General features: G+C 41.2%; 1 non-coding gene across 1 annotated transcript; it reads left to right on the top strand.

The window, feature by feature from the left end:
• Positions 1-4,870: 4,870 nt before the first annotated feature.
• trnae-uuc (transfer RNA glutamic acid (anticodon UUC)) lies at positions 4,871-4,946 on the top strand. Its single transcript has one exon. It is a non-coding gene; the product is annotated as a tRNA-Glu (tRNA).
• The last annotated feature ends 8,811 nt before the right edge of the window (positions 4,947-13,757 follow it).

The raw sequence follows: 13,757 nt of genomic DNA, 5'->3' as shown, positions 1-13,757 counted from the left end.
AAGTTATATTTTGGTTTCATCTGACCATATGACATTCTCCAAATCTTCTTCTGGATCATCCAAATGCTCTCTAGCAAACTTCAGACGGGCCTGGACATGTACTGGCTTAAGCAGGGGGACACGTCTGGCACTGCAGGATTTGAGTCCCTGGCGGCGTAGTGTGTTACTGATGGTAGGCTTTGTTACTTTGGTCCCAGCTCTCTGCAGGTCATTCACTAGGTCCCCCCGTGTGGTTCTGGGATTTTTGCTCACCGTTCTTGTGATCATTTTGACCCGACGGGGTGAGATCTTGTGTGGAGCCCCAGATCGAGGGAGATTATCAGTGGTTTTGTATGTCTTCCATTTCCTAATAGTTGCTCCCACAGTTGATTTCTTCAAACCAAGCTGCTTACCTATTGCAGATTCAGTCTTCCCAGCCTGGTGCAGGTCTACAATTTTGTTTCTGGTGTCCTTTGACAGCTCTTTGGTCTTGGCCATAGTGGAGTTTGGAGTGTGACTGTTTGAGGTTGTGGACAGGTGTCTTTTATACTGATAACAAGTTCAAACAGGTGCCATTAATACAGGCAACGAGTTGAGGACAGAGGAGCCTCTTAAAGAAGAAGTTACAGGTCTGTGAGAGCCAGAAATCTTGCTTGTTTGTAGGTGACCAAATACTTATTTTCCACCATAATTTGCAAATAAATCCATTAAAAATCCTACAATGTGATTTTCTGGATTTCTTTTCTCATTTTGTCTGTCATAGTTGAAGTGTATCTATGATGAAAATGACAGGCCTCTCTCATCTTTTTAAGTGGGAGAACTTGCACAATTGGTGGCTGACTAAATACTTTTTTGCCCCACTGCACTGTATTCTAGTCATGGCTCATCCTATAAAACTACTGCTTTACACACCTTTTCTATTCATATACTATCCATACTGTCTATATATACTGAACAAAAATATAAATGCATCATGTACAGTGTTGGTCCCATGTTCCATGAGTTGAAATAAAAGATCCCAGAAATGTTCCATATGCACAAAAATGTTGCGCAGAAATGTGCTTACATCCCTGTTAGGGAGCATTTCTCCTTTGCCAAGATGATCCATCCACCTGACAGATGTGGCATTTCAAGAAGCTGATTAAACAGCATGATCATTACACAGGTGCACCTTGTGCTGGGGACAATAAAAGGTCACTCTAAAATGTGCAGTTTTGTCACACAACACAATGCCACAGACGTCTCAAGTTTTGAAGGAGCATGCAATTAGCGTACTAACTAATTTAATGTTAATTTCTCCACCATAAACTGCCTCCAATGTCGTTAAAGAGAATCTGGCAGTACGTCCAACTGGCCTCACAACCACAGACCACGTGTAACCACGTCAGCCCAGGACCTCCACATCCGCCTTCTTCGCCTGCGAGATCTTCGGAGACCAGCCACCCAGACAGCTGATGAAACTGAGGAGTATTTCTGTCTGTAATAAAGCACTTTTGTGGGGATAAAAACATATTCTGATTGACTGGGTATGGCTCCCAATTGGGTGGGCCTATGCCCTCCCAGGCCCACCCATGGCTGCGCCCCTGCCCAGTCATGTGAAACCTATAGATTAGGGCCTAATTCATTTATTTCTGTTGACTGATTTCCTTGTATGAACTGTAACTCAGTAACATCGTTGAAATTGTTGCTTGTTTCGTTTTTAATTTTTTTTCAGTATAAACATACTGAATATACCGGACTCTAAGATTGTGCCTTCTGATATTTCTTAATTTCTTTCTTTTCACCTTTGGATTATGTTAGTATTATTTTGTATTGTTTTCTTGGTGTTATTACTGCACCGTTGGAGCTAGAAACACAAGCATTTCGCTGCACCTGAGATAACGCCTGCAATTCTGTGTACACAACCAATAAACTTTTCTTTGATTGGGTGTCATTTCATTGGGCTCTGAATAATACGGAGTGTTGCTGGGTATTTAGACCTAAGTCCCACATTAAATAATACCATATATAAATCCCACTGACCCTACGCCACTTTTACATCAGCACATATAATAATTCTCTCTATAAGCCAATGTGTAATTTGTAGGCCTACAGGGTATTGCATTGGGACCAATAGAATAGATGGAGTAGAAAGTGCTGCTGGGAATTCAGATCAGTACTAGATCAGTAGGGTCTGTAGAATGTTTTAATTTACTCAACGTGTGCCACCTTATCTTATATAAAGTAGTAATTATCTTTAGTTTAAAATGTTGTAACATAATTGTTCCATTATACACTATGCAAAGCTGCAAAAAAATGACTGATTTCGTATCGTACACATAGCGTTTTACCGCATCATTTTTATTTTGAAGGCTAAATCAGAAAACCGGAAATGTTAATGTTGTTGCAGGAACGCTAATGTTGCTGCCGTGACGCTAACCCTGGGCAGCACGCTACAGTCAGTCACCTGGGAGGATGAAACACCCGTGAAGCGCTCCAATGCATGGACAATTCTTATCAGTGGTGTAAAGTACTTTTGTAAAAATACTTTAAAGTACTACTTATGTCGTATCTGTACTTTACTTTACCATTTATATTTTTGACAACTTTCACTTTACTACATTTCCTAAAGAAAATAATGTACTTTTACTTCATACATCTTCCCTGACACCCAAAAGTACTCGTTACATTTTGAATGCTTGGCAGGACAGGAAAATTGTCAAATTCACGCACTTATCAAGAGAACATCCCTGGTCATAAGTATTGCCTCTGATCTGGCGGACTCACTAAACACACATGCTTCGTTGGTAAATTATTTCTTAGTGTTGGAGTGTGCCCCTGGCTATCCGTAAATAAATTTAAAAAACAAGAAAATGGTGCTGTCTGGTTTGCTTAATGTAAGACATTTGAAATTATTTATACTTTCACTTTTAATATTTAAATATATTTTAGCAATTACATTTACTGTTGATACTTAAATATATTTAAAACTAAATACTTTCGACTTTTACTCAAGTAGTATTTTACTGGGTGACTTCCACTTCTACTTGATTCATTTCCTATCAAGGTATCTTTACTTTTACTGAAGTATGACAATTGGGTACTTTTCCCACCACTGGTTTTTATTATACCGCAGTCACAGAATTTCTAAACCCAGAGGCGCAACATCGCGAGACTTCCGGGAACGCTTACTAAACAGACCACACCGGGGTTTGGAGTTTCAGAAGCCAATGACAGAAGTGAACAATTCGTCCTTGGTTATTAGATTTCGAGAAAATTAAAGGCACAACCTTTAACAAGCATAAAAATCATAGTGGGCAGAACAAGCAAGGAGGTGGGCAGAGCCAAGCACGAGTTAGCGAGATCCTATTGGCGCGTTCTAGCAAAATTTCCATATTTCCGTTTGGGAACGACTACTCTGAAGTGCGCGTGTGCAATAACTAAATTCGCCCATGCAATGCTTCGAAAGAACGCTTTTTTTGTGTGACTTTGGCAAAGGGTAAAGTCTACCAAACTTAGCCCACTCTATTCATAACATACTCTTGTTTTGGAAACGGAAAACTGTATTGAGATTAAATGTTTCAATGATGAGAGAATTTGCAGAAAGTCTGCCAAAATCCATCTCGCTCCATCTTCTCTCACTGACAGCTCATCACACCGGATGCTTCACATTTATACATCCGGTGAAATATCTCATTGTGACAGTAAGGTCTTTGTGACTGTTTTCTAACTGTACTGTCTTTGACTCAGTGGCATGGACGGCGATGGCAGGACTTCAAAATAATTCTTTACACATTACCTGGGATGAATGTCAATAGTTTAAAATCCATCCATCTCGTTCATCTGCATTAATCTGAACACAGGTGAACATATTGTGTTGGTTACCTGCCTAGTGTCTACCTGGTATTTGCTGTGACCTCTACATTTCTTTGAAATCAGTGTAGATGAAGAAAAGGAGACCAGGAAATGAAGTCTCTTTAGATGCAATCTTGGCCTAGTAATGCAATACTTCCTGACTGGCCAACCGTGGGTGTTGAGAATAGGCAACAACACCTCTGCCATGCTGACCTTCAACAAGGAGGCTCCGCAGGGTTGTGTACTCCTCCTGTACTCCTTTTTTTCCCCACAAGTGTGTGGCCACGCACGACTCCAACTCCATCAAGTTTGCTGACGACACGATGGTGGTAGGCCTGATCACCAACAGCGATGAGACAGCCTACGGGGCGAAGGTCAGAGAACTGTCAGGACAACATTCTCTCCCTCAACGTCAGGATGATCAAGGAGCTGATCGTGGACTACAGGAAACAGGGGGGTTGAGCTACACTATTGAGAGCATCCTGATTGGTTGTATCACCATCTGATATGGCAACTGCACCACCTGCAACTGGAAAGCTCTACAGAGGGTGGTGCGGACTGCCCAGCGCATCACTGTGGGGCTATCTCCCATCCATCCAGGACATACATGCCAGGCGATGTCTGAGAAAGGTCCCAAAAATAGCCAAAGACTCCAACCACCCAAGACATGGACAGTTCTCCATGCTCTTGTCCGGCAGGAGGTACCGGTGCATCAATGCTCAGACAAAACAGACTATCCCCTGGCGTTAAGACTGTTAAATGTTGCGGGGTGGCAGGTAGCCTAGTGGTTAGTGTGTTGAACTAGTAATCCAAAAGGTTGCAAGATCGAATCCCTGAGCTAACAAGGTCGTTCTGTCGTTCTACCCCTGAACAAGGCAGTTAACCCACTGTTCCTAGGCCGTCATTGAAAATAAGAATTTGTCTTAACTGACTTGCCTAGTTAAATAAAGGTATAAAAAAAAATGGCTAACAACTACTCCCTCTCACAGACTCTATGACCATCCACAGGTCTTTACACACTCAGACACAACCTACACTGCTGCTAAAATGTTTATTGGGTTCTGTGTGGCTCAGCTGGTAGAGCATGGTACTTTCAATGCCAAGGTTGTGGGTACAATTCCCACAGGGGACCAGTATGAAAATGTATGCAAGCTACTGTAAGTTGCTCTGGAAAAGAGTGTCGACTAAAATGTGATTAGATGTATTATTCCAATACGCTGCTGTCTATTGATTGCCATTACGAATAGTATTTATCCAGCTACTGGTCACTATTACTCCTGTTTACATGTATATTGCATATTACCATTGGATTTGAAATGATACAATGACTATGAGGTTAAAGTTCAGATTGTCAGCTTTAATATGAGGGTGTATTACCCTCTCCCTCGCCCTCTCCTGTAAACCGTTTACAAATTACAACACTTTTAGTTTATAGTCCCCCCATTTTAGGGGACCAAAAGTATTGGGACAAATTCACTTATATTTGTTTTGAAGTTGTAAAAAGTTAAGTATTTGGTCCCGTAGTCATAGCACGCAATGACTACATCAAGCTTGTGACTAGAAATGTTTGATGTATTTGCTGTGCCCAATAGAAATGAATGGTAAGTAATGTATTGTGTCATTTTAGAGTCACTTTTATTGTTAATAAGAATATAATATGTTTCTAAACACTGATACATTAATGTGGATGATACCATGATTACGGATAATGCTGAATGAATCATGAATAATGACGAGTGAGCAAGTTAGTGGCATAAATTCACTTTGTGGAATACACGTATGTGGACACTCCTTCAAATTAGTGGTTTCGACTAATTCAGCCACCTGTTGCTGACAGGCGTATAAAATCAAGCTCACAGCCATGCAATCTCCATAGCTAACATTGGCTGTAGAATGGCCGTAATGAAGAGCTCAGTGACTTTCAACTTGGTACCGTGCTAAGATTCCACCTTAACAAGTCAGTTTGTCAAATTTCTGCCCTGTTAGAACTGTCATGATCAACTGTAAATGCTCCTATTGTGAAGTGGAAACGTTTCGGAGCAACAATGGCTCCACCGCGAAGTGGTAGGCCACACAAGCTCACAGAATGGGAGAGCAGTGCTGAAGAGCGTAAAAATCGTCTGTCGTTGAATGCAACACTCACAGTTCCAAACTTACTCTGGAAGCAACGTTAGCACAAGAACTGTTTGTCGGGAGCTTCATGAAATGGGTTTCCATGGCTGAGCAGCCACACACAAGCCTAAGATCACCATGCGCAATGCCAAGCATCGGCTGGAGTGGCGTAAAGCTTGCCGCTAAACGCGTTCTCTGGAGTGATGAATCACACTTCAGCATCTGTCAGTCCAACAAACAAAAATCTGAGTTTGGCAGATGCCAGGAGAACGCTACCTGCCGAATGCATAGTGCTAACTGTAAAGTTTGGTGGAGGAATAATAGCCTGGGGCTGTTTTTCATGGTTCAGGCTAGGCCCCTTAGTTCCAGTGAAGGGAAATCTTAACGCTACAGCATACAATGACATTCTAGACGATTCTGTTCTTCCAACTTTGTGGCAACAGTTTGGGCAAGGCCCTTTCCTGTTTCAGCATGACAATAGCAAAAAGCGAGGTCCATACAGAAATGGTTTGTCGAGATCGGTGTTGAGAGCCCTGACCTCAACCCCATTGAACACCTTTGGAATGAATTGGATGCCCGACTGCAAGCCAGGCCTAATCGCCCAACATTAGTGCCCAACCTCACTAATGCTTGTGGCTGAATGGAAGCAAGTCCCTGCAGCAATGTTCCAACATCTAAGTGGAAAGCCTTCCCAGAAGAATGGAGGCTGTTATAGCAGCAAAGGGGGACCAACTCCATATTAATGCCCATGATTTTAGAATGAGATGGTCCACGAGCAGGTGTCCACATACTTTTGGCCATCTATTGTATAATTTACCCCCTTCCAAAATGCTACCCTCTCCTGTTATTGTAATGGTGGGAGGTTAGCATGTCTCGGGGGTATGATATTTGTGCGTCCGTAACTTTCTTACCCATCATTATTCACGATTAATTCAGGATTATCAGTAATCATAGTAGCATCCACATTAATGTAAGCGTTTAGAAACATATTCTATTCTTATTTGCAATAAAAGTGACTCCAAAATGACACAATACATTATTTACCACTCATTTCTGAAACTCAACAGCAAATGCATCCAACAAATTTGTAGTCACAAGCTTGGTGTAGTCATTGTGTGCTATGAATATGGGACCAAATATTTACCTTTTTACTACACATCTATGTGAATTTGTCTCAATACTTTTGGTCCCCTGAAAGGGGGGGGGGGGGTTAGACTACGTACAAAAAGTGCTGTAGATTCTAAACGGTTGACCCAATATGGGTGAAAATACCCGCAAATGAAAGCTGACAGTCTGCACTTTAACCATAGTCATTGTTCGTATCATTTCAAAAGTGCCAAAACAAAAAAAGAAGTGTCACAATTCTTTTGGAGCTCACAGTTCATCCACTTTTTTTTTTTACACATATAAACCCACCTCATCCACTCCAGTAAGGTACTGGCGCTGACTTGTATATACAGTGCATTCGGAAAGTATTCAGATCCACATTTTGTTACGTTATAGCCTTATTCTCAAATTGTTTAAATAGTTTTTTCCCCTAATCAATCTACACACAATACCCCATAATGACGAAACAAAAACAGGTTTTTAGAATTTTTTGCAAAAGTATTAAAAACAAAACACTGAAATACCACATTTACACAAGTATTCAGACCCTTTAGTCAGTACTTTGTTGAAGCACCTTTGGCAGCGATTACAGCCTCGAGTCTTGGGAATGACGCTACAAGCTTGGCACACCTGTAGTTGGGGAGTTTCTCCCATTCTTCTCTGCAGATCCTCTCAAACTTTGTCAGGTTGGATGGGGAGTGTCACAGCACAGCTATTTTCAGGTCTTTCCAGAGATGTTCGATCAGGTTCTGGCTGGGCCACTCAAGGACATTCAGAGACTTGTCCCGAAGCCACTCCTGCATTGTCTTGGCAGTGTACTGAGGGTCGTTGTCCTGTTGGAAGGTCAACCTTCACCCCAGTCTGAGGTCCTGAGCACCCTAGAGCAGGTTTTCAACAAGCATCTCTGTACTTTGCTCTGTTCATCTTTCACTCGATCCTGTCTCCCAGTCCCGGCCGCTGAAAAACATCCCCACAGCATAATGCTGCCACCACCATGCTTCACCTTAGGGATGGTGCCAGATTCCCTCCAGACGTGACGCTTGGCATTCAGGCTAAAGAGTTTCATCAGACCAGAGAATCTTGTTTCTCATGGTCTGAGAGTCCTTTAGGAGCCTTTTAGCAAACTTCAAGCAGGCTGTCATGTTCCTTTTACTGAGGAGTGGCTTCTGTCTGGCCATTACCATATAGGCCTGATTGCTGGAGTGCTGTTGTCCTTCTGGAAGGTTCTCCCATCTCCACAGAGGAATTCTGGGACTCTATCAGAGCTCACCTCCCTGACCAAGACCCTTCTCCCCCGTTTGCTCAGTTTGGCCAAGTGGCCAGCTCTAGGAAGAGTCTTGGTGGTTCCAAACTTCTTCCATTTAAGAATGATGGAGGCCACTGTTTTCTTGGGGACCTTCAATGCTGCAGAAATGTTTTGGTACCCTTCCCCAGATCTGTGCCTCGACACAATCTTGTCTCTGAGCTCTACGGACAATTCATTCAACCTCACGGCTTGGTTTTTGCTCTGACGTGCACTGTCAACTGTGGGACCTTATATAGACAGGTGTGTGCCTTTCCAAATCATATCCAATCAATTGAATTTACCACAGGTGGACTCCAATCAAGTTGTAGATACAGCTCAAGGATGATCAATGGAAACAGGATGCACCTGAGCTCAATTTCGAGTCTCATAGCAAAGGGTCTGAATACTTGTGTCAATAAGGTATCTGTTTTTTATTTGTAATACATTTGCAATAATGTCTAAAAAAAACTGTTTTCACTTCGTCATTATGGGTTATTGTGCGTAGATCAATGACGAAAATGTTTTATTTCATCCATTTTAGAACAAAGTTGTAATGTAACAAAATGTGGACAAAGTCAAGGGGTCTGAATACTTTCCGAATGCACTGTAATTGCATTCTCGTGTTCTTTAACTCTCATCGTAGTTCTTGTGTGGCTTTTATTCTAACTTTCATTTTTTATTCTATTTTTTCTATGATTATCACTGCATTGTTAGGAAAGAGCTCTCAAGGTAAGAATTTCACTGTACACCTGTTGTTTCCTGTGTGCACGTGGCAAATAAACGTTGAAACTTGAACTCATGATCTATCCAGTTGTTGTACCCGAACAAAGCCTCCTATCCCGTGTGTGTGTGTGTGTATGTGTGTGTGTGTTTTACTCAGACAGTGTAACACTGCTTTTACAGACGTAATTTAAGTCTTTGTACAAAATGTACAAGAAGTGTTAGACACATGGAAAAGCAACATACATTGAAAACACTCAATGTAAAAATAAAAAAAGCCAGGTGTTTTTTGGTGCTAAAATTACACTCACTTATTGCTGCAGCGAGTTGGGCTAGGAAAACACAGGAGACATCAACATAACTATACTAAATTAACGAAATAGCTGAAATCTGGTTTCTCACCACTGTCACAGTACCACCATTTGAAAAAGGCAAGGGCTATGCCTCAAGAGTGAGGCTTAGTGTACTCTCATGTTCAAATCTGGCAAAAGTTGACAAATAAATACATAAATACTACTATGCATTTGTAAATCACAGAGCCATGGCAGAGCATAGTCATATGGCTGAATGTGTACTGTCATTTTCTATAGTACAGAGAGGGTCATCTTGGTTGTCACCTGGTAGTAGGGCAAGGCTGCAGAAATAGAAGAGGCTCAGTCTGGTGAATATGGACATGACAGAAAATGGTAGCTTCGAAAAATACATGGTACTCAGCCTCTGCAAGGCAGAACTAAAAATGAACCAAACACTAATACATTTTTTCTTATTTTTTTAAGCAAAAATAATTAGGTTTATGTAGAAACAAGCGATGTTTTGCATTTGGATATTATCCTCTCCTTTAAAAGAGTTAAAGCTTAAAAAAAGAAATACAAATGAGTATAAACTCCCATTACACCCAGATTAAATGTAGGCCGATGTTGGTGACAAACAACGAAGAAAACCTGGAGAGAGCTCACAATGGAGATACTATAGAGAATAACATACATATAAAATATACAATCTGAAATATATTTTATATATATTAAATTGTGTTAGGGTTTAATATATTTTACTTCAAAACATTAGGATGGGATGTCTGCTAATTTTCCTTCTTAAATTCTATTATATATAAAATCATAGGAAAGTAAAGCAAAACAAATTAATCAACGGACAAACAAATGTGGGAAAATGGTAACTAAGCAACAGATGGCAGCCTCGTCCCCTCATCCCACCCCTACCCAGGGTGGCTGAGGCTTGCCTAGCTGTACAGCGCAGTGAAACATACCTTACATCTTAGCTCTTAGCTCATTTTATATGTACAGTCGTGATCAAGGCACAGGGATCTTCTACAAGTAATTTTTTGTTCAATAAAGTTGTACAAAATAATACATTTTACAGTCTGTACAAGAATAATAGTCCAGCAGTAAAATAAAGACAGACAGACTGAATGCTCGGAGGCTGGGAGACAGGAGAGGTGGCAGGGATGTGTAGGTGGCAGGGACAGGGATGTGTAGGGGTAAGTGATGAGGACAGGACTCTGTGTGTGTGTGTGTGTGTGTGTGTGTGTGTCATGTCTGTCCTTTGCTCCCTCAACTTTTTATTTCCGTGTGTTGTGGTCATTCTTTCCTTGTTAAATAAAGTCGGTCTACAATCCCCAGGTGTGGAAAATAGTTCCGTGTTTTGTGAGCTGGAGTCTGGTAGCAGCGGGAAGGGAGGGAGAAGGAGAATAGACGGGGTGATTTGGGAGGTAGGAAACAGGGTTAAATGGTGCACAAAGGCAGATCACACACAGTGTACACCAACACACAACATGGGGAACTAACAAACTTAAAAGTTGACTTGTGTAATTACAGGAATATATAATATTTATATATATATATACACATATATAAATATCTATCTATATATATCTATATATATATATATATATAGCTTGGATTTTTTTCACTGCATGACGTTCACTGTATGCATGAATTCATGTATTATATGTTGAGATTTTCCTCATTGATTCCAGAAAAGCAAGTCATGTGACAGTCTTGTGTCCGAGTCACACTCAGTTCTACATGCATCCATCCATCCATCCATCCCCAGGCAGAACGTGCTCACAACCCGCTTCTTTATTGGTTACATTCCTCCATTTTTCCGAACTGTACCTACTGCATCTCTCGAGGACATCTCTTGCCAGAGTAACTGAAGATTGTGTGTGTGTGTGTGTGTGTGTGTGTGTGTGTGTGTGTGTGTGTGTGTGTGTGTGAGAGGAATATTTCCAAGTAGAAGAATGAATGTGAGACACTGAAAATGAGAGAGGGTTTCCTTGCGTTTGTTTTTGAGAGCGAGAGTGCACGAGGAAAAAAGCCACGGATTGCACATTGCAGTCCTGGTTTGTTTACCTTGTACAGTACTGTGTTTAGGAGTCTGTTGGTTTGTTACAGGTACAGTACTGTGTTTAGGAGTCTGTTGGTTTGTTACAGGTACAGTACTGTGTTTAGGAGTCTGTTGGTTTGTTACAGGTACAGTACTGTGTTTAGGAGTCTGTTGGTTTGTTACAGGTACAGTACTGTGTTTAGGAGTCTGTTGGTTTGTTACAGGTACAGTACTGTGTTTAGGAGTCTGTTGGTTTGTTACAGGTACAGTACTGTGTTTAGGAGTCTGTTGGTTTGTTACAGGTACAGTACTGTGTTTAGGAGTCTGTTGGTTTGTTACAGGTACAGTACTGTGTTTAGGAGTCTGTTGGTTTGTTACAGGTACAGTACTGTGTTTAGGAGTCTGTTGGTTTGTTACAGGTACAGTACTGTGTTTAGGAGTCTGTTGGTTTGTTACAGGTACAGTACTGTGTTTAGGAGTCTGTTGGTTTGTTACAGGTACAGTACTGTGTTTAGCAGTCCTGGTTTGTTACAGGTACAGTACTGTGTTTAGGAGTCTGTTGGTTTGTTACAGGTACAGTACTGTGTTTAGGAGTCTGTTGGTTTGTTACAGGTACAGTACTGTGTTTAGGAGTCTGTTGGTTTGTTACAGGTACAGTACTGTGTTTAGCAGTCCTGGTTTGTTACAGGTACAGTACTGTGTTTAGGAGTCTGTTGGTTTGTTACAGGTACAGTACTGTGTTTAGGAGTCTGTTGGTTTGTTACAGGTACAGTACTGTGTTTAGGAGTCTGTTGGTTTGTTACAGGTACAGTACTGTGTTTAGGAGTCTGTTGGTTTGTTACAGGTACAGTACTGTGTTTAGGAGTCTGTTGGTTTGTTACAGGTACAGTACTGTGTTTAGGAGTCTGTTGGTTTGTTACAGGTACAGTACTGTGTTTAGGAGTCTGTTGGTTTGTTACAGGTACAGTACTGTGTTTAGGAGTCTGTTGGTTTGTTACAGGTACAGTACTGTGTTTAGGAGTCTGTTGGTTTGTTACAGGTACAGTACTGTGTTTAGCAGTCCTGGTTTGTTACAGGTACAGTACTGTGTTTAGGAGTCCTGGTTTGTTACAGGTACAGTACTGTGTTTAGGAGTCTGTTGGTTTGTTACAGGTACAGTACTGTGTTTAGGAGTCTGTTGGTTTGTTACAGGTACAGTACTGTGTTTAGGAGTCTGTTGGTTTGTTACAGGTACAGTACTGTGTTTAGGAGTCTGTTGGTTTGTTACAGGTACAGTACTGTGTTTAGGAGTCTGTTGGTTTGTTACAGGTACAGTACTGTGTTTAGGAGTCTGTTGGTTTGTTACAGGTACAGTACTGTGTTTAGGAGTCTGTTGGTTTGTTACAGGTACAGTACTGTGTTTAGGAGTCTGTTGGTTTGTTACAGGTACAGTACTGTGTTTAGGAGTCTGTTGGTTTGTTACAGGTACAGTACTGTGTTTAGGAGTCTGTTGGTTTGTTACAGGTACAGTACTGTGTTTAGGAGTCTGTTGGTTTGTTACAGGTACAGTACTGTGTTTAGGAGTCTGTTGGTTTGTTACAGGTACAGTACTGTGTTTAGGAGTCTGTTGGTTTGTTACAGGTACAGTACTGTGTTTAGGAGTCTGTTGGTTTGTTACAGGTACAGTACTGTGTTTAGGAGTCTGTTGGTTTGTTACAGGTACAGTACTGTGTTTAGGAGTCTGTTGGTTTGTTACAGGTACAGTACTGTGTTTAGGAGTCTGTTGGTTTGTTACAGGTACAGTACTGTGTTTAGGAGTCTGTTGGTTTGTTACAGGTACAGTACTGTGTTTAGGAGTCTGTTGGTTTGTTACAGGTACAGTACTGTGTTTAGGAGTCTGTTGGTTTGTTACAGGTACAGTACTGTGTTTAGGAGTCTGTTGGTTTGTTACAGGTACAGTACTGTGTTTAGGAGTCTGTTGGTTTGTTACAGGTACAGTACTGTGTTTAGGAGTCTGTTGGTTTGTTACAGGTACAGTACTGTGTTTAGCAGTCCTGGTTTGTTACAGGTACAGTACTGTGTTTAGGAGTCTGTTGGTTTGTTACAGGTACAGTACTGTGTTTAGGAGTCTGTTGGTTTGTTACAGGTACAGTACTGTGTTTAGGAGTCTGTTGGTTTGTTACAGGTACAGTACTGTGTTTAGGAGTCTGTTGGTTTGTTACAGGTACAGTACTGTGTTTAGGAGTCTGTTGGTTTGTTACAGGTACAGTACTGTGTTTAGGAGTCTGTTGGTTTGTTACAGGTACAGTACTGTGTTTAGGAGTCTGTTGGTTTGTTACAGGTACAGTACTGTGTTTAGGAGTCTGTTAGTTTGTTACAGGTACAGTACTGTGTTTAG

The sequence above is a fragment of the Oncorhynchus clarkii genome, chromosome 17 (assembly GCF_045791955.1).
Source record: "Oncorhynchus clarkii lewisi isolate Uvic-CL-2024 chromosome 17, UVic_Ocla_1.0, whole genome shotgun sequence".
Classification (NCBI taxonomy): Eukaryota; Metazoa; Chordata; class Actinopteri; order Salmoniformes; family Salmonidae; genus Oncorhynchus; species Oncorhynchus clarkii.
The sequence above is the reverse complement of the archived record's forward strand: the minus strand, read 5'-3'. Positions and strand labels throughout refer to the sequence as shown.